The sequence below is a fragment of the Pongo pygmaeus genome, chromosome 2, assembly GCF_028885625.2.
Source record: "Pongo pygmaeus isolate AG05252 chromosome 2, NHGRI_mPonPyg2-v2.0_pri, whole genome shotgun sequence".
Lineage (NCBI taxonomy): Eukaryota > Metazoa > Chordata > Mammalia > Primates > Hominidae > Pongo > Pongo pygmaeus.
Genome location: NC_085930.1, coordinates 2,830,053 through 2,853,122, shown reverse-complemented (window position 1 = coordinate 2,853,122; position 23,070 = coordinate 2,830,053).

Genomic DNA, 23,070 nt, shown 5'->3' with positions numbered 1-23,070 from the left:
GTGGAAATCTACATTTAAAAAATGACTCTAGACACAGACCTTACACCCCACACAAATGGACTTGTAACTGAACTTAAAATTGATTGCAGATCTAAACATAAAACATGGAATTATAATACTGCTAAAAGATAACATAGGAGAAAGTCTACATGATGTGGTGTTTGGTGACGGCTTTTCAGATACAACATCAAAGTCATGATCAATGAAAAAAATTGATAAGCTGGACTTCATTAAAATTACAAATTTCTGTTCTGTGAAAGACACTGTTAAGTAAATGAAAGGACAAGCCACAGACTGAATGAAAATATTAATATTTGTAAAAGACATAACAAATAAAGGACTGCTATTCAAAACATACAAAAATCTTTTAAAACTCAAAAACAGGAACATAAACAACTCTAGTAAAAAAGTTAGCTAAAGACCTTAACAGATATCTCACCAAAGAAGACATTCAGCTGGCAAGTAAAATCTATGAAAAGATGCTCCACATTATATGACATAAGTGAAATGCAAATGAAAACAGCAGTGAGACACCATTGCACACATATTAGAATGACCAAATTTCAAACACTCACAACACCAAATACTGCCCGGGATGGAGCCATAGAAACTCTCATTCCTTGGCAGTGGCAATGTGAAATAGTACATATGTTTTGGAAGAAAGATTGGCAGTTACTTAAAAAACAAACACCCTCTTACTGTAAGGTTCAGAAATCACACTACTGGGTATTTAACCAAAGGTGTTGAAAACTTGTATCCACACAAAACCTGCACACAGATATTTAGAGCAGCTTTATTCATAAGTTGCAAACTTGGAAGCAACCAAAATACCCTTCAGTAGGTGAATGAAAAAATCAACAGCAGTACATCCAGAAAATGGAATATTATTCAGTGCTAAAAAGAATGAGCTATAGAGCCAGGAAAAGACACGGAGGAATCCTAAATGCATATTAGTGAGTGAGAAGCCAATCTGAATAGACTACAGCCTGTGTGATCCCAACTGTATGGCATTTTGGAAAAGGCAAAGCTATGGGTTCTGTAAAAAGTCAGTGGTTGACACAGAACGATCATATTTTGTTAGATGTATACTTTAGTATTGCAGGGTGGGGAGAATGACTAATAAGCGGAGCACAGAAAATGTTTGGAAAGTGAAAATATTCTATATGAATGTATAATTACAGATGCATGTCATTGTACATTTATCCAAACCCATAAAAGGTACGACACCAAGAGTGAAACCTAATGTAAACCATACACTTTGGGTGATAATGAGGTGTGAATGTAGGTTCCTGATTGCAACAAATGTACCAATCTGGTGGGAGATGTTGATAATGGGAGAGGCTGTGCTTATGGGGGCAGTTGGTGTACAGAAATCTGTGTACCTCCTGCTCATTTTTGCTGTGACTGCATTCTGCATGATTCCTACACCCTGCATGATAAAACTGCTCTAAAAAATAAGGTCTATTAAAAATTAATGTTATAAGAACACATTCCTTGATCTAAAGAAACAGAACCGTAGGGTGAATCCTAGGAGTTTTCATTTATATAAATTTACTCAGATGATTATTACACATGTTAAATTTTAGAAATTTCATTTTAAAAATAATTAAGTAGGGTGAGATCAATACAGAATCCTAGACCGACTAAATATTTTTATCCCAGGTACTAAAGTGAATGAACAATCTTGACAGTGGGACCTAAGAAAAAACTTGAAAATAATTGAGAAAATTGTCTTTTAATGGGTAGAACCCATTTCATGAGATAATCTTGTTTTCCAATAAAACAGCACTATCATCTTCTTAGTGCATGAAACAGATATGAACAGGTACTAGAGCATGGGGTAATTTTTATAAAGGTCTGAATTAAAACACATTTGGGGGGCTGACAAAAAAACACCTCAAGTTCTTTTTTTGTATTAACATTCATGTGCATATAGGCTAATTAGTAAAATGAATAAATAGCAGAAATGTGATTGTAAAAAATATCTAAGTGGCTGGGCACAGTGGTTCATGCCTGTCATCCTAGCACTTTGGGAGGCAGAGGCAGGAGGATCACTTGATCCCAAGAGTTTGAGACAAACCTGGACAGTATAGTGAGACCCATCCCTACAAAAATTAAAAACACTTGGTGGCGTGTGTTGCTGTCCCACCTACTCAGGAGGCTGAGGTGGGAGGATTGCTTGAGCCCAGTAGGTCAAGGCTGCAATGAGTCATGATACCAAGGCTGCAGTGAGCCATGATTACACACTGCACTCCCGCCTGGGCAACAGAGGAAGACCCTGTCTCAAAAAAAAAAAAAAAAAATCTATGTGAGTGACATTGACCTTTTTAGAAATTTTATAAATAATTACATTGCTGTTTTTGATACATATAAATGACCAATCCATAATTGTCCATTCAGTTTACTCATTTCTTTAGGAAAATCTATTGATTTTACATTATGTTCAATAAGTGTACAAGACAAAGTACTCATAGAGAATACAACATGTGGAATTGTAAGGAAGATTCATAGTTGGGGAATCTAGATAGTTTGGTAAAAATAGACAGGGGTGGATATCAAAAGTGGAGAACAATGAAAAACAAAGGGGAATGGGATTCTGATCATAATGGAGTCTGTATGTCATGCTGGGATTGGAAATTTATCCTGAAAACGCTACAGAGGGACTGAGAAATTTAAATAAAGAGTATAGCATAATTGAATTAGCTTGGAAATATAGCTATCAGCACTATGGAGGATTAAAGAGGAGAGAGGAGTTTCAATATAGGAAAAAAAACATCTTTTTTCATGTATATAACTTTAGGAAATGAAACTGAATGTTTAGGACTAGCAAGAGAAAAAAATGAGAAACTTTCTAATGGAACCTATACAGATGAATTTAAACCCTGTTCCCTATTGTTTTCAGATATTATAGCTACTGTTAATCACAGTGCAAATATGGCTATTCATTGTTTTAAATTGCCATGTATATAATTAGATTCCACATATCAACTCTAAGAGGCTGTAAATTATGTGTCATGATTTGTGTCACTACATAAGAAAAATAAATAAATTTCTAGCTTAACTTTTACACAGTGCTGAGTTGCCATTAACTGTAAAATGGATTCCAGTTTCACAAATAACAACATGAGAAAAATGTGCATATCTTAGAATTGGTAAAATACATTTTTCATTTTGTAACTTGATTTTAGATCTTCTCAAAAAACATTTTACTTTTATAAATCTCAGTTTGAAATGGCTAATTAATAAAATATATTATAGGGGCCTGGAATCCCAGCATTTAGGGAAGCCGAGGCAGGTGGATCACTTGAGGTCAGGAGTTCGCGACCAGCCTGGTCAACATGGTGAAACCCCATTTCTACTAAAAATACAAAGAATTAGCTAGACATGGTGGTCCATGCCTGTATTCCAGCTAATCAAGGCTGAGGCAGGAGAATAGCTTGAACCCAGGAGGTGAAGTTTGCAGTGAGGTGAGATGTTGTCACTGCACTCCAGCCTGGGTGACAGAGCAAGACTCCATCTCAAAAAAAAAAATTATATATATATATATATACACATATATATACACACACATATAAATATATGTGTGTGTGTCTGTGTGTGTTATAGGTATAAGAAGATCCATAGAAATTAGAGTTACAAAAATATGCAGGGCAGACTTCCCTAAAATGACAGCTGGAGCAAATCTTTTTCTCTGCCGGAACCACTGATTGATGGAGAAGGAGGGATGGTTTTATCATTTTTTGCCAGCTCTGTAAATGAAATTTAGATCCTTAAGAAACTCTACTGGTAAAACAATCCCCTTGCCTCCTTGCTGTCCAGCCATTGCTAAGTAGTATCACTGGTAAAATAACATAGTTAATTTTTACCTCAGTAGAAGTCTGCCAAGTAATGTAATTTTGTCAAGTTACTAGTTTTAAAATTTCATAGCAGCCCTTTCATTAGAACCCTAAAAGATGTTCAAAAGCTGTTAATTATGAAACAATTTATCCAATGAGACAATCACTATGTCACCATTTATATGTTAATATAAAATCAACTTTCACTGCATTTGTCATTTGGTTGATTTAGCCTTCTGACTCTTACCTAAATTTCCTGGCTGTTTCTCCACTGCTCCCTTGGTCCTGTGTACTATTTTAAAATACTGTCTTTTTTTATTGACACATCTTAACTAAGAATAGTATACCATCTTTTAAAGATTAACTTATAAAAATGGTATTATGAAAAAAGGTTATTCAAATCTGGCATTATATATAATATATATACATTAGACACTATTTAAAAGTAAAAATTTTATATCCTTGAGATAGATTTAGGTTTTCAAAATGACAAAAATGTATTTGCTTTGCAATATACACTGAGACAATTTATAGCAGCGTGTGTAATTAACATAGTCCTAATTTCTTCACTTCCCAATTAAAGCATCTTTGTCTCCTTATCTTTTCACTTCTAATTTTGACTAACCATTTTCACCTTTGAGGTTATATACTTGTTTTTATGGGGCCAGTGTAGTACACAGTTTTTTTTTATATAGTCATCTCTCAAAAATTGCTTATTGAATAAATTAATTCTGACCTCTAGAGTTTTGCACTAACCAGTAAACAATAAAACTCATTTTAATTAAGTAAAAATGTTGAGAAGTTTTAAAATTTTCAGGTTAACTATGTCAATTTAAAGATTTAGGGCATTTCAAATTATTTGTGCAATAAAATAGAAGTAAAAGGAGAATAAAGTGTAGAATCGAAAATAGAAACCTCAAGTTTCGATATCTATTTCCCCTTATTCTCTCTCAAACATGTAGTAGCAATAAGACACTATTAGAATTTTTATAGGAGAAATATGCTTGGTGTAAAATGCTAAGAAAAAATTGGCAAGTGATTTTGGGTAAGCCACACATAGTTGGAATAGAATTCTCAAAATTTCTATGATAGTGATCTTAGAAAACAAGATATTCAGTAGTAAAAAGCAATAAAGATTCTAGAAATTCAGGTTGGTGAAAAGTAATTGTGGTTTTGCCATTACTTTTGAAGGCAAAAGCCACAATTACTTTTGCACCAACCTAAATAACTCCGAACATACAACTTTTCCAGCTTAATGCAATACATATTTACAAAATTAAAACTTTCAAATCAATAATTCAACTTCTACAAATCATCTTGATGTTTACAATGACGCCTTTTAAGTTTTTTTCCTTGGTTAACCAACATGATGTTTCCCCAACCACAATTTCTGTCAGTTTGCCTAGCATTTACAGTTAGCTCTTTAAATTCACATGTAATTAAAGGAATTTTGAGAGTAGAAAACATCAGTGATTCCATTCTTATATATGTGAAAAAACTAACAGTTTTCATAATTCACTTTCATAATATCCCATTTCAAACAGGACCCCACGGTATATTTTGCTTTTACATTGAATGGCAAAACAGACCACTGATGAAAGAGGAGTCATCCAATTACTATGAGCAAAGTAGCTTTAACTTCCTTTAGATATCTGCTAGCAAGATATAAAATGACACTTCCTGGATGCTTCAGTAGCACAATAGGACCTTTATTGATTTTCATATCATGTTCTTCAGTCTAAGATGGCTCTCTTGAGAACTCCACTTTCCAGCATGAAAAAAAAATTGCCTTTTCTATGTTTGAATTCTCAGGTCTGTCAATGCATCCCTAGCTGGAGACACTGTCACTTTAGTTCTATTTCTTTGTTGTTGATGTGTCTACACCTTGCTATTGTAGTGCCCTAATGGAGCTTAGGGTCGTAGGTCAAAGTATGAAAACAAAAAATGAAATTGCTTAGCTTGTGAATCAATAAAAAAGACTCAACACTTTTTCTAAGTATAAAATGTGCAACCAATGAAGTGTGATAAGTGCATTCAACCTTGTACTAAAACTGTAAATAGAATGCTTCTAACACCCAGCATTTATACTCTCAAAATGAAGATAAATGGTTACTACGAATGTTCAACATATAATATCTAGATCAAGGAAAGCACCAGAATCCATTTGCTATGTTGACTATAATATTGTTTTATAATCTTAAAGTAATCTCAAAACAACAGTGGACACCCTTCTATTATTATACTCCCTAAAAAAATCTAATTTCAAATTTTATGGAATAATAGTATACTCAAGAACTATCCTTATCTTTTAAACTGACTTTCTTTAAATAAAGTATTTGACAGTTAAAATTTCCCTTACTGATTGCATCTAAGAAAACAAATTTTGGTTTGAAATTAATTGAAATTAGACATAGAGAATAAAAATAATACTATAGTATTTTCAAATGAGAATAGTATGTTTTTATAAGGTCTTTACATTTATTTCTAAGTAGTTGAATTTTGACATTTTTAATGATTTCATAGTTGTTATTTTTAATATTTAATAATTTATTTCATTACTAAATTATTTATATATATTGATTTATTATATAACCACACTATCCCTAGAAATGGCCCACAGATTACTACCAAAGGGACAACTATGCAAAAGTGTTTTGTAAAAATTTATTATTTTAGGTTATTCAAGTTTCATAGTAACCTCTTTTCATGGAATTATTGTTAAAAATACAAATTAAAAAATATTTCTGTTCTTTCCATTTCATTCTTTCCATTTCTGGTCTTCTTTACTAAATCTGAACTAGTTGCCTTAGTCAAAATATTTGATAAGGGGTAAATTCTCACAGTAATGTGACATAAAACACTTTGGCCATGATTTTGTTTGTTCAGAATTTTCTTCTATGGCCCTTTACAATAATAAGTACATAACTCATATTGCCTTCTAATGAACTGAATCTTCATTATCCACCGTAACAAACTTTCTTGATGGAATATTAGTAAATATTTAAGGTCTTAAATTACAGTTTCAGTGCTTGAAACAACCACTCAATATCAGGCCACACAAAGCCCATGAAATTGATAGTGGCATGGGGCAGTCAAATTCCTAGGCAGATAGAGCCAGGTTCACTTTCAAGCCAAAGACAGTTTAAAGCCTAGCTACAAGTCTCAGGTAAATCCACAGACCACATTGAGAACCTCTCTTCCTGTTGGGCATGTTTCCTCTGATTGATCTTCACCCTTCACCTATTTTACATATACCTACCCTTCCCTAATTGATTTTTTTGTCATGCACACCTTTGAGTGGTGCCTTTGTTTAATCTTTTTTGCATACTTACAAACCAATCAGCATGACTCCTCATTCTGAGCCCATAAAAGCCCCAGACCTAGCCACACTGAGGGAGAGACCACCCAACTTTGGGTGGGGTACCACCTTCACATCCACCCTCCACTGAGGGATGTTTTGTCACTCAATAAAACAATTTTCTGCCCTCTTCACCCTTCGAGTTTCAGGATAACCTCATTTTTCTTGGATGTAGGACAAGAACTCGGGAATTGCTGAATGCAGCTAAGAGCTGTAACACAAGTGGACTGGGACATGCCCAGCCCAGCTGTGGTCTGAGCTGGTGCACAAGCCAGGTCTGTCCTGGTGGGCCAAGTGGGCAGGGTCCCTCCTGTGGCAGAGCTGGGACCAAGCAAGGCCAGGGCAGGAATGTCACCAGCCCCAAGTTCCCTGGCTGGCAAAGTGACCAAGAAAAATACTGCGTTATTTTGGAGGTGCTTGTCTGGAATTCTTGGAAGGGTGAGTGAATGCGGACCTATGACTTTTCACTTTTTTTGAGGCTTCTTGTCCTCAGAATTTTTCTGAAGACAGATAAAGCACCATGTCTCTGTCAGCCAATTAAGAAATGAATAACATGGCTGCAGAGGACATTGTCACCCACCTCCTGTCACCCTGGGGGGTTGGAATGTTGGCTGTGTTCCATTCTAGTTTTTTTCTATGGCATCTTCCTTCTTCCTTTTAAGGATGTCATGGCTCATTTATCTTCTTTTATAATGTTAAAGGTGTTGTTGAAAACTTCAGTGACAATGTTACTGGGTCGAATGGGCATTTGGCCTAGTCATCAAAAATGCAATTCAGAACAATGTGGTTTCCATTTATTCTTGGAAGAAGGATGCAGCAGTTACATTTTTTCTCCCTCTAGAAGAAACACATTTGCATAGAGCAAGAAGTTTTTTCCTCAGGTGCCTTCCCCTCCCTTGCACTTATGCGTTTTGTTTTTCCTTTTCTCCACCATGTCAGGAGTTAACATAGCCCTGCAAATATGGGGAACTTTTCTATGCAAGAGGTTACTTTTTCCTTTTAGGAGGCATCTTACTAGGTTAGGCCCTCAATTCCCAGGACTCCCTTTTCTATCCCTTGTTTAAGGAGGACCCGATTCCACAACTTCACCTTAGCATTCTGTTTCTGATAAGGAAGCAATGGAAGAGTCGCCTCACCAGTCGCTGACTAGAGTTTGGCAAGGGCCACCTGTGACTTAATTTAATGAATCCCTGTACCCTCCTGAGGAAACTTTTTGTCCAAAACTTAATTCTAAGTTTTGGGTTGAAGCCCTAGAAAGTAAAACTGGATCTGAGGGATCCAGAGAGGCAGATGACAACAAAACTCAAGGGTGCAGTGCAGGTAAGCATGACTAATTCCTGCCAACTGGCCCCCCTGCCCCCCGCTGTTTTATGGATAGAGGTCATGTTCACATCCATGGCACAGATGAGATCTAGGGAACCCAAAGACAGTGGAAGGATAGGCAACACATTGGTGAGTGTGACTAATTCCTACCCATTAGATCTCCCTGCTACATGGGTGAAGTTTGCACTGGCATCCATGGTGGCACCTGCCAAGGTCTCTGGGACTTGAGTATATAAGGATGGAAGAAAAATAGACGATGCCCTTTTTTTTCTCTCCCTCGCCTATCCTGGGCTTTTGCTGGAAAGCTAAAGGAACAAAGGTGCCTTCCCGCCTCTTTCCAGATGGGTAACCAACCAGGTTCAGTTTGTACTTTTCTCGAGTACATCCTGAATAACTGAGACTCCTTTAAAAAAAAAAAAAGCCTTCTTTTTCCTTTTTCCTCCTCTATTCTCTCTTTGCAGATGGGTAATTGCATTACCATACCACAGGACACTTCCTATGGATGCATTCCCCAAACCTTAAAGTGCTTGGCTTAAAATTGAACTGGGAAGAAATTACAAATTTAACTGAGCAAATCCCTTGAGGAGGGACACTTTTTACAGTATGCAGATAAGCTCTTTGTCTGCTCCCCCTTCACAGTACTCTGGGGTTGATAGGGCTCCATAGCTTGGGGGAAGGGAACCCAGGAGACTGACATGCTGGCAAAAGGGCAAAAGTTTCTACTAGTTAGACTTCTGGCTTCTCTGTCTCTGTACAAACTGGTTGAAGGAATGATAAAAATCCTTATATTCTCTCCCCCTTCATAGGCTCAAAAGCCAGGAGTATTGGCCATTTGGCTGGTTAAAGTTGGGTAATAAGAGATTTAATAAGACTTAAAAAAAAAAAAAAGGAGCACTCAACTTAATTAAAATTAGACATCCAAGATATAGGCATATTTAAAAGTATTTATATGTCTTCTCTTCATGGATCTTGTTTTTCTGGAAAAAGATTTTTTTCTTCTCAGTCAATTGAATTATTTTTCTCCATTTGTCTTACCATGTTTAATGCACATAGGAGAGGCCCTAAGATAACTTCTGATAGCCTGGTACTCCTTGGGAAAAACAGAGAAGGTGCCACTGACACCTTTTTTTTTTTGGGAAAAAAAAAAAAAAAAAAAAAAAAGCCCTGTTTTCCTCCTGGAATCCCAAGAATTAAAAACAGCTATATCCCTCTCAAAATCTGTTATTGTCTTCCAGCTCTGCCTGCTTACTAAGCTGTAGAAACTGCAGGTTTTCCTAGCCCTGTTTCTTGAAGGGCTTCACCCTGGGGCCAATAATTCATTAGGAGATTGGAAATGAAAATCTTACACTATAATCCCACCTACTCGGGAGGCTGAGGCAGGAGAATTGCTTGAACCTGGGAGGCGGAGGTTGCAGTGATCTGAGATTGTGCCACTGCACTCCATACTGGGTGACAGAGTGAGACTCTACTTTGAAAAGAAGAGAAGAAAAGAGAAAAGAGAAGAGAAGAGAAGAGAAGAGAAGAGAAGAGAAAGAAAAGAAAAATCTTATGACTGGATCTTCTGTCTGTCTGTGTGTGTGTGTGTGTATACATATATACACATCTATATGTATCATGTTTGTGATTTTATATAAAAAGAGCTCTAATTAATTGGCTTCAGGAAAAATAGGTGCTTAGACCAAATATTTTTGAAGGAAGAATAAAAGCTGTAATGCTTTTTAGTTCACTTGACTTTAAGAAATAAAAGACAGTTTTAAATTTTACTGGTAAAGTAAAAATGTCTTCAGAATGTAAACATATGGTTTAAGTCATGCAGGTCAGATATTAGGTTTGCTAAATTCTTTAAGGCCATAAACTGATTCTTTGGTCTTTGAAAATTGTTTGGCTTGCCTGCTTTCGAGTTTGGTAAGGCCTGGGGACATGTGGAGTTAACCATGCACCTAACTATGCTTGAAAGAGTCAGACCTTATCTGTACCTAGTACATAATTAAAATAACTTACCAGGTTTTACATCAAAATTAAGAATTGCTAAGAATTACCATTATACCATGTAATTGAGACCACTGAAAATAGATTTACATGCAAGGTGTGTTAGGAAAATAAAATGTATTTTTAGTAAAAGATTATAAGAAGGCATGGAAATGTAAATTTTTGCCTAGAGGGTTAAAAGATTATTTTAAATTAGATACAATAAAGGTAAACATTTAAACTAGTCGTGGAGGGTTTGTATAAATTAACCGCTTAAGAGAAATCCTATGTGTGAACGTAGTGACTAAACTCTCAAGGGTATTATTTAGTTATTCTGTAAATAGAACATTGGAATGAAAGCACACAAGGTTTTCCGAAGGCACTGATCTTTAACAAAAATTTGTGAAAGGTTATAGAAAGTTTATAAGAATCTCACCTCATGGTCTAACTGGTTAAGATGGGATAAATTTATCTGTAATGTTTCATTAAAAAATTGGGATTAACCTTAATAGTAGACAAATGCAAGGGTGAAATTTGGCATTCTCTTGAAAAAGATTTTCATGTAATACTAAAGGATCATGAAAGATTTTTGTTAGCTTTGAGAATAAACTACTGAAAAAGAAGGGAAAGACAAGAGACAGATTGTTTGGAAAGCTGTCTTCCCTCTTAATGAGTAAAGGTTTTTGCCTGTTTAAAAAATTTTGAGTCATCATTTTTGCTAAATAAATGACTTATGATAATCTGGAATTCTACTTCACAATATCAATTGTTTTAAACCTTTAACAAGTTTGATAGGCTTCCCAAAATCAAATTTCTGCTTCAAACTAGTCTTTTCTAACCCGTCTTTTGGATGTTAAACAGAGGGCCCCTGGAGTATCCAAAAGAGAGATAAACATGATTATTTGACATGTTTAGTTACATGGGGTTGTCAAAACAAAAATAAGGTTTAATCTTCTTCAGGTTATATTTTAGTGAATATATATTCTAAAATTGTATGGGACTTATAAAATTCTAATGTCTGAGTATATACTATCAATCATAATTAGGGTTATTATGTTAAGTTTTTGTAAACCACAGAAATAACCAAATTTCTTTGTGAATAATGTTTTTTACTATAACTACCCTAGACGTTGTTCAATCACAGACAATTGTTGTCTTGTTTTAATCCTCTTCAAAAATAGTTTATAATCAGCTATAGGATCTTGACAGATGCTCTCAAATTCAGGTTTCTGATAACCTTTGAGACTGTGACATGGGAATAGAGGAATTTTCAGGACTCATGAGGAGCTGAAATGTTCATAAATATAAAGCAGAACAAGAGTTAACTAAATGGATGGAACTAATAGAAAATTGAAGTAATCTTTTTTTTTTTAACTTTTTTGCTTAAAATGTTGCTGATCCTTTATTTTTCAAAGTCAGAAATATTTTTGTTTTGAGCTCTTTACAGCTTTGAACAATTGAATAAGGTATACTCCTGTGAACAAAATTTGGATCATATTTGTTTCTCTCATCCTGGTTTCTCCAGAATTGGAAAATTATTTGTGAGTATTCTTAACTTATGGCAATATAGTTATTTGCATACATGCAATAAGAATCCATTTTCTTTTGCAACAGAACATAATTGGAGAAACTGGTTGTTTTACCAAGACTTTTACTGGAAAGGTGTGCTTTTCTTTAAGGAATCAAGTTTGACTTGTATAGGCAATAAAAGTCCCTTGGGAATATTGGCCTCATACCTTGTCTACACAGCCCACGCACAGGGTTCCTCATCTGTGGTAAGTAAAGAATTTCATTTTCTGACAGGCCCAGGAGCCCTAAGTTGTCTGGGACCTCAAGAAGAGAGGAATCTACCCAACTTGTAGGTATTTGGGGGGTACAAACCCATGGCTGGGCTTGGCTTTAAAAAGTGTTATCTGAGATTCCTTATGGAACAGAGTTACATCAGAGCCAATTTTAAAAGGCTACATGAAAATAATTATAATTGTTGCACCTTATACAAATAACCTGGCCAGGTATAAGACTAAAGTATGTTTTGCAAACAAATCAGTCCTATCATGATTTGTTTTTAATAAAAATGAGGACTGGAGAAAGAGAACTTATGTTTGGAAACTTACCATAAATTTTATTCTGCATTTTATTCTAATCTTGCTTATTCCTGTGAACCAACCAGTGATCTTTGGCTGCAGCTCAGAAGAAACAAAAGGAATCAGTAAAACAAAAGGAATCAGTAAAAATATGGATGAATATTCTAGTTCTAGGCAATTATCCTGCAAATTCTGACAGGTGATGGGGTAGATAGGGTGTCCATAACATGGAGGTTTCTTTTCTTGGGAAATTAAGACCAAGGGAGCTAACCAAAGCCAAGCGCAATGCACAAAAATCTTAGCAGGCATAACTATAGCTACCAGTTATCTGGTCATGTCAGCAGCCTCATGATTTTTGAGCTGTCCTTACCCTCCTGTTTTGTTTTAATACATGTCTTCTAATAACCTAGCTTGTCTCTTCTCACCTTCAGGCCATCAAACTCCAAACAGTCATGCAACCAGAGCCTTGGACGAGGGCTCCCTTTTGCCAGAGACCCATAGACAGGTCTCTAAGAGAGATCTGACTGCTGTTTTCCAAAAACAGCACTCCCTGTCATCATGACATAGTCAAAAGTGGTCAGCATACTTATCCTAATGGAAGTTAAATATACCTTTTCAGAGGAAGGAATGATAGCAGCAGGAGGCAGTCAAAGCCCTAGGCAGATAGGGGAGGGTCCCCAGTGAAACTGACCTTCAAACCAAAGACAGTTTAAAATCTAGCTACAAGTCCTGCGTAAATCCACGGACCAGATTGAAAGCCTCTCTTCCCAATTGGCATGGTTTCTTCTGATTAATCCTCACCCTTCACCTATTTTTTATATACCTCCCCTTTCCTAATTGTTTTTTTTTTACACTTTCATGGCCACCTTTGAGTTGTATCTTTCTTTTAAACTTTTTCACCTACTCATAAAGCAATCAGCACGCACTCCCCATTTTGAGCCCACGAAAGGCCTGGACCCAACCACACTGAGGTAGAGACCACCCAAGTTTAGTGGTCCTCTCTCCACTGAGATCTGTTCTGTCACTCAATGAAACTATTATCTGCCCTCTTCACCCTTTGATTGTCAGCATAACCTCATTCTTCTTGCCTTCAGGACAATAACTTGGGAGATGCTGGACGCAGGTACAAGCTGTAATACAGATGGACTGCGGCATGCCCGGCCCAGGCATGGGCTGAGCCAGTGTGCAAAGCAGGCATGGCCCGGCAGGCTGAGTGGGCAGGGTGCCCCCTGTGGCAGGCCTGGAGCTGGAAGAGGCCCCAGGGGGGTGTCACTGGCCACAGAAGTCCCTGCTGGCAAAGTGACCAAAAAAAATCCTGCATTAAAATCTTATAGATTATTATAAATTAATGTCCCAAACTACTGATTATTTATCCTCTACTAATGTACTACTTAACTTTACAGCTATTTTTATAATAATGTTTCATTTAAGAGAACAAAATGGGTGTTTCTGACTAAAATCAATTACATAAAATGTATCAAAAACATCTAAAACACAAGTGGTTGCTCATGGTATTTTAAAAGTAGAAAATATCACTTAGATGGATAGAAATGAATTTTTAGTACCACTGTTTCAACTATAAACTTTTGGGGAAAAGTTAAATTTGACAATAGCAAGAGAAGTAATCAAAGAGTAAAAAAACGTTTTTCATTAACAGTGCACCTGGCTTAGATATTGTTCTATTAGTAATTTATTAATTCCTTTGTCAAATTGTAATGAATGAAAAAGAACTCAATTGGACGTCAAACATATTCATACCTATTAAGAAAGAGAAGCAAGTGCTATATTTGAAGACCCACAGAATAATCACACACCTTTAAAGCAAATTGAGAAAGAAGCAAATGTGTTGCAAACTTCTCAGGACTAACAAATACATAGATGAGAAATAATGTGGACCAAGATGTGATGCTGACCAAGACAACTGCAGAAGAACAGAAGATAAAATTGGGATACCTACTATTCAAACTGATATTGGCCAAGGGCTAAGGAAGTAAACTCAGAACGTTGTGATATCTTTCAACCCTATTGCTTTTAAAATATACACGTGGCTTTTGTTAAGATATACTTAGAGTAAAGGAAACATCATGCTTGAAAGCATATTATGTCTTGTGAAAATCGATGGGCAGTGGTAATGTAGAGTTTAAAATTTATGATTTTTTTATCAGTGATTTCAGCTTGATGTCTATCCCCCAAAACACAAACACATCATAAGACAACCAGTTGACCATAATCACTACAGTGTTTTGGGTGTCATCATTATGTTAATTAAATTCTGTACCAATAATATTCCTTCCAACATTACTAAAATTGAAAAGAATACGTTTTTATTAAAATAATGCTAACACCAGGCACATTTATTCATTTTCTCTTTAAGTAACGTAGTTTAACATGTCATATTATAAAACTTGGTCTATCTGTCTGTACACAGGCCTACACACATATTAACAATGTTACATAAAATATTGCAAACATTTAATGTATTCTTAAAGATAGAATTCAAAGGTTCCAGGATAGGTATATAAATATTACTGTTAATGTTTCAGTCAAAACCTGAAGAGGAAACTTTGTCTCTCTAAGTTTAATTTAGGAATAAACTTTCTAAAGCAGTAGGGATAAAATTTTAAGTGTGGAATTTAAAAGTTTTTTAAAAGTAGTTACAGAAAACAAATGCAATGGCAAATAGGCATGGTTGTATGAAAATGTTGACAGTGCCAGTGGCCCCAAGCAGTGACTCCAAACCCTGACCAGTAGGGGAAAAGGCCACAGAACATTGAATTGTTGTTTGTTCCTATGGTTTGCCATGTAGAGAATAATCTTCAGAAAGCTAAACAATATGTTTCTCTTTGAAAAATGACACTAGAACAAAAGGAACTAACACTGTTGATGATACAGTTAACATAAAGCCAAGAATTCCGAGTAAGAGTTTTATTCAGAAAACCATTTTATTTAACATATAACATAGAATGTAAAATTTGGGGAAGATTCAAATAGAGCCTATAACTTGGACATGGGCACTTAATTCTCTTTATAAAGTAATCAGGAAATCACATAAATGATTTTCTTCATGGAAATTTATCAGGAACATTTTAAAACACGAACTCATTTACAAATTCAGAATTTTTCAAAGGGTGCATTTTCCTCTGTAATTGATATCTCTATGTTTTGTTTTTTGTTATTTATGAGTAATTATTCATTATGAAGAAGAAAACAAGGTTAAGTTGCACATATCACAAATGGGAAAAAAGTTTTAGAGACAAATAATATATTTAAGTTGCTTTTAAAAATGCCTTCTTGTGAATAGGGCATCAGGTACTAGGTTTATTACCTAGAAGATGAAACAATTTACACATTGAACACCCACAACATGCAATTTACCTATATAGCAAAACTGCACGTGTACCCCTGAACCTAAAATAAAAGTTTTTTTTTTAAATGCCCCCTTTAACATCTCTTGACTTTGTGTGTACAGCAAAATCTACTGCTAGAAAGAGACAAAATATCTTAGAGGAAAAACCTAATGCCACAATTAAATACCAGAGCCAGAAAAGAGACAAAATCAATTCAAATTATATTTTCTTTCTTAATGATAAAAGAGACTAATAATTGACAAGTTGATATAACTTGAGTATCAATTTGAATATCCAAGTTGGACTGGTTTGAAACCAGCTTTTTGTTTTTATTCTTTATTAAATGTTTCTCTGGGACAAAGCCATTTCTCAGGGTGTTTATTTAAGATTCTTTTTAAGTCAATATGTGACGATAATCTAGAGAATCAACTGGAATTAAATACTTATACTATGCCACTGTATTTCATAAAAATATAAAGCCTTACTTGCTGAACATCTGAAAATAAGAGAGACAGTTAAAAGAGAGAGGAAGAGAAATGGGAGATAACATGAATTCTCATTAAAACAGTAAGCATAAATTTAATTTTTTTGCCACTTTCTTTTTTCCACTAAAGTTATACTCCTCTGGCATAATTCAAATGATTTTTTTATAATATCAGTAAATATAAAGTTGTAATATAAAGACTATCAATGTAAAATCTACACCCATATGGTCAGAGATATTAAGATATTCCCATTAAGGATAAATGAAGAATCTAAATTAGAGAAAGTTAAAATAATTAAACCATGGCAAGATATTAAAGTTATGTACTTTTCAACAGAATGAATCACATTATACTCAAAAGTCAAGCAATATTTATGTATAGATGTTTTTTAAAGTACAAGTTGGCAGATTCAATATTGGCTGGGTAATCCCAGGCTTTGTTCTTTATTTTTTTCTTCATTCAATATTGCCTGACAAATATCTTTAATTTGCATCTGATCAATGTTAGGTGGACATGCAGAGGTTTTCCGTCAAAGATGAATGTAAAAGTATATATATTTATATAATTAAGACTCTATTTGTAAAGTGAAAATGAACCTTAGAATAATAAAACTGATAAATCAAATTATTGTCATTGAGATTTTGTTGCATGATTGTAATATAATATAAATTATTATTAAATATTTTATATTGTGAATTCATTTTAGACACATCAGTCTTAAATTTTGTAACAACATGATGATTGACAATCTAATTGTAAAGTATATACATATATACATTTTTTACAGAATGACAGAAACTTAAATTTTCTGCAATTAATACATGTTCTAGTTAACTTCAAAAAAGTAAAAAGAAATTACAATTTCATTAAATTATTCATGGCTATTATACATTTTCCAATGTCTAGAGGAAAATAAAATAATAATACAATTTTTAAATCAGTGAATATAAAGTGTTACAGCTTACAAGTTAGAATCTAAAGCTCATTGCAACATGTAGGTGAGGACTCTTGCTGATATAGAATTAAAATCAAAATCTCTTCCTAACCTAGAAAACTTCTCCACAAAGATATTACCAAAATAAAGTTTCTTAGGGAGTAAACATTAAACCAGAATGTCATGCACATCAAGGCAATCCACTCAAGACATTACAAAAACAGAAAAACCTTACACGTTTATACAGCTGAGCAGATGTAACCAATTACATACATGTTCTCATGATAAACAATAGCTAGTCCTCAAGTAAGATAATTTGACAGAACCATTTGTCACATAAATTCATCCTAAATTTACTTGGCAATTGGAGTGATTCTCTGGATTGGCCAATTAGCTTTATCGAAAGGAAAAATAAACTATTCCTGTCTTCATGAGAGGGAATGCTCTCACAACTCATACCAATGTGCCCTTAAAAGTCAGGTGCTTACTTTCCCACAGAAACTGAAATAGGGACACTGTCTTTCCTGATGATTACATTTCAAAGAGAGGTCCTTAAGTACAGAACGTCATTCCTGGATCATAAACCTCATAAGAGGTCTAATGTAGCTTTTTTTTTATTATTATACTTTCAGTTTTAGGGTACATGTGCACAACGTGCAGGTTAGTTACATATGCATACATGTGCCATGTTGGTGTGCTGCACCCATTAACTCGTCATTTAACATTAGGTATATCTCCTAATGCTATACCTCCCTCCTCCCCCCACCCCACAACAGGCCCCGGTGTGTGATGTTCCCCTTCCTGTGCCCATGTGTTCTCATTGTTCAATTCCCATCTATGAGTGAGAACATGCAGTGTTTAGTGTTTTGTCCTTGCGATAATTTGCTGAGAATGATGGTTTCCAGCTTCAACCATGTCCCTACAAAGGACATGAACTCATCATTTTTTATGGCTGCATAGTATTCCTTGGTGTATATGTGCCACCTTTTCTTAATCCAGTCTATCATTGTTGGGCATTTGGCTTGATTCCAAGTCTTTGCTATTGTGAATAGTGCCTCAATAAACATATGTGTGCATGTGTCTTTATAGCAGCATGATTTATAATCCTTTGGGTATATACCCAGTAATGGGATTACTGGGTCAAATGGTATTTCTAGTTCTAGATCCCTGAGGAATCGCCACACTGACTTCCACAATGGTTGTAATTCAGCTTTTAAAAGGATTTACATACATTCCAAAAAGACAGAAAAAGAACTTACAGTTAGAAGTTTCTTAAAGTAAATGCTCCACGAAAAAGGAGCAGGAGAAATCTCTTCCCTTATTTTCAAAAGGGATTTTTTTTCTTTTTAGATATGTTTACCCTTAAAAAACAATCTATATGAACTTATTGCAAGTACAATATTGACTAACTCAAAGTCCAATGACTGCAAACACTTAATAATTTGTTAATTGTTGACTCTGTTTTTATCTATACTTCTTCTGAACTTATAAAGCACTTTCCTCTAAACAGCTTAATCTTTTCTAAGGAAATTAGGTTATAGAAATTACAGATGAAAAGATATTTTCTAAGTATCCTAATTCGGCAAATGTTTAAAACATAAACAATATATTTACTAATGAAAAGATACTCCTATCAAGATGTAAGAACCAAAAAAAAAAGCAAAAACAAACCCTACAAATAAAGCAAAACAAAAATAAACCCCATTGCTTTTGTTCACTTTACTGTTTCTGTTAATGTAGTTTATGATTTAAAAAATGAATGAAATAGAATCAACTTGTATATAGTTCTTTCATCCAAATAAAGAAGTGAAATTAAACCCACATTATCACAGAAACACTTTAGAAGAAAGTAAAAGCATAATTAAACAAGTTAACATATATTTGAATACTGAGTGTCAACATGTGCAAAATTATCTTATGTGTTAATTATATAAATTGAACAACATTTTGGTTTTCCTTGTAAAAGTTATACAAAAGGGAAAGAATAAAATTGATATGATATTTTAAGATAATAAAATGATCAAATTTAATTGTTTTTGATATGCTGGATGACATAGGAAAAAAGCATCATTCTACAGGTGCAAATATACTTTTCTATAATAATGCATGTGATGCACCATAATGATATAATTCCTATGGCAAAACCCCTCTCTAGACATGTTTCCAAGCCATACTTATGGACCAACAACTAATGACTGTTTATCCCATTTCTATGTATATAGGTAGAGATGCAGGTAGGTAGATTAGAAGGTAGTACTTCATACACACAAACACATACATAAACTTTATATAAATTTCATATATACTTATCTATATTTATATAATACATAAATATATATTATATATATTTCTGTGTGTGTGTGTGTGTGTGTGTGTGTATGTTCTACTTATAATTATCATGATCTGGAGCGGAAAGAGTCCTGTTGCCAGAGCAACCATGAATCTCCATCAACCATGAATGGAGAAGGTAGCTTGCAGCTTTGACCAAGACTTTTGGTGAGGCATGTTTTTTTGTGTGTGTGTTTTTGTGGGGTTTGTGTGTGTGTGTGTGTGTGTGTGTATTTCTGAGACAGAGTCTTGCTCCGTCGCCCAGGCTAAAGTGCAGTGGCATGATCTCGGCTCACTGCAACCTCCACCTCGCAGGTTCAAACAACTCTCCTGCTTCAGCCTCCCAAGTAGCTGGGATTACAGGCATGCACCACCATGCCTAGCTAATTTTTGGATGTTTTAGTAGAGACGGGGTTTCACCATGGTGGCCAGGCTGGTCTTGAACTCCTGACCTCAGGTAATCTGATGCCTCAGCCTCCCAAAGTGCTGGGATTACAGGCGTGTGCCACTGTGGTTTGTTTTTTTCTAAGTGCTTGGTTACCTATATACTCAATGCAACTCAAATTTATTTTTTCTGTATTTTCTATTTTTTTTTCTCCTCCGTACTGGCTACACTTACCTACTTATCACTTTGATACCTTTCTCTCCTTCTGTCTACTGCTAGATTCCCTCTGGGTAATAACACATTTAGTCAGCAAGTACTGATGTATAAGTTATTCTGTAGAATATACCTTATAAAAAGACACAGTGAGGCACAACTTCTGTTTTCAAGAGTTATGTATTGTAGCAGATATTAATTATAAAAAAGAAGTAAAAATAAATGTAGAAACAAACAAGCAGCTAATTGAGTAGTAAATCATAGCTAGATATGGCTTTGGAACTCCTGTTATATTGTTATTTGTCTATCATTCCAATAAGGTCTTCTTATATTGCTTGATATCTTAAAACATGTATAAACCTGCATTTTTCAGTCTTCAAAGAGAACATCACACAAAAGCTATAATCTCTCTATAAGGAATTTCTTTCTTGGATTTTTTTTTTTCTTTTTACAAAATCTGTGCTTATTTTAGAAAATAAAACAAATATATTTTAAGGTTATTAACATTGCAATTTTTTTACAACCTTTAAAATATGTAACATTGGGCAGCAATCACACAACTATGTTTAGAGTCTCTGGAAATAGTATTATTTTCTTGCTATCTTGTTTTAAGTCAGTTTAAATCTCAAATAAACTCAAATGTTTACTTCTGAGTTGTCGTTAAAATCTATACCTAAACCGAGCATGGTGACTCATGCCTATAATTGCAGCACTTTGGGAAACCAAGCCAGGAGGATCACTTGAGGTCAGGAATTGAAGAGTATCATGGATAACATAGAAAGAACTTGTGGTTACAGGAAAAAAGCAAAGAAAATTAGCCAGATGCGGTGGCATGGACCTGTACTCCAGCTACTCAGAAGGCTGGGGTGGGAAGATCACTTGAGCCCAGGGGTTCCAGGATGCAGTGAACAATAACCATGCCACTGCACCCCAGCCTGGGTGGCACAGCAAGACTGCATCTCAAAAAATAATAAATAAATAAATAAATAAATTAATTAATTAATGACAATCTATACCTAGTATGTCATACTTTTCAAAAATGACCTTTTGAAGAAATATTACTTGAAAATACATATATATATATATATACACATAAAGAATTAAACTACATGCTCTAATTAAATCACCTACTAAGTAAACTGGTTTCTATCATAGTTAAGATTTGAAAAGGTTATATAAAAATGATATTCATACTAATTCAGTAACATCAATTTATTATTCCCAAGAAAGATTAAATACGATATCATTATCAATAATCCTGTAAGGTCTTATTGAATCTCCTATATATTAAAGAAAACATAACAGAAAAATATAGGGTGAGCCATACCAAAGACCTTTCTAAAAGTGGTGCTAGTATTATAAAATTAGCCATCCACATTAATTTAATACAACTGCCAACCACTAAATTTTTAAAAAGAGATTTCATATGCTTTCCACATGTTTTCTGTTAATTTTTAAATATTTTAATATGTATGTGATTTTATTAATCTCATTGTTAATATAATACGACTAGCACAGAGATATTGTAGGAATTTAAGCTGACATTTTAATAATGTATGTTATGGTATCTTACTAAATGATCTTACTAAATGATTTAGGCACAGATAAAACTTATTATATTTATCAAATATCTACTTTTCTATGGATTCCATGTTTTTCTAACAGTTATTTATTAAATTCTTATTACTGCCTGTAAGATGGACATTATCATCATTACTCTACAGGTTAAATAAGAAAAAAAAAATTTGTTTTTCTTGCCCTTGTTAACCCAGATATAGGAGAGATGATATTCAAACCTAAATTTCTTCTAGGCATACCAGCACCAGAGAAAGTGGTGGCTGATATTAGAAAGTTAAAAACAGTGTGGTATTTTTCAGGGTTAATGATTAACTATGCTCAGAAAACATGATATGATATTATTTTAGCTAGAAAGCTTGTAGTATGCTAAAGAACTCAGAACAGATCTTATAAAAATCTCTGTGATTAGTTCAAAATTATAGAAAGCATGTCCAACTTGGAGATGACATGAATTGTTCAGCTGTATAAAATAAAATGAATCTGTATGTTGTTATTCAAATATACATATGTAAATTGTATATATATAAACATGCATATACACACAGACACACAAATGGCCAGCAAGTATACGAAAGGTGCTCTACATCACTAATTATCAGAAAAATGAGGATTGAAACCACAGTGAGAAACCTCCTCTCACCTTTTAGAATGGCTATTCAAACAATAACAACAAAAGATAAGTGTGAGCAAGGCTGTAGAGAAAGAACCGTTGCACACTATCAGTAGAAATGTAAATTGGTACAACCAACATAAAAAACACAATGGAGATTCCTCAAAAAAATTAAAAAGAGAATTACCTTAGGATCCAGCAATCTCCATTCTGGGTATTTATTCAAAAAAACTGAAATCAAAAGATCTCAGAGACATATTTGCACTCATGTTCATTCTAACATTATTCACAATAAGTAAGATATAGAAACAACCTAAGTGTACATCAACAGATGAATAAAGAAAATGTAACATATGTACACAATGGCATACTATACAGTCTTCTAAAAAAAGAAGAAAACCCTGCCATTTGTGACAACATGATGGAGGTAGAAGATACTATGCTAAGTGAAATAAGCCAGATGCGGAATGACAAATACTGTATGATATCTCTTACATGTGGAATCTAAAACTGTCAAATTCATAGAAGTAGACAGTAGAGTGATGGTTACCAAGAGATGGCAGAAGGCAGATATGGAGAGATGTTGGTCAAAGGATACAAAGTTTCAGTTATACAAGATGA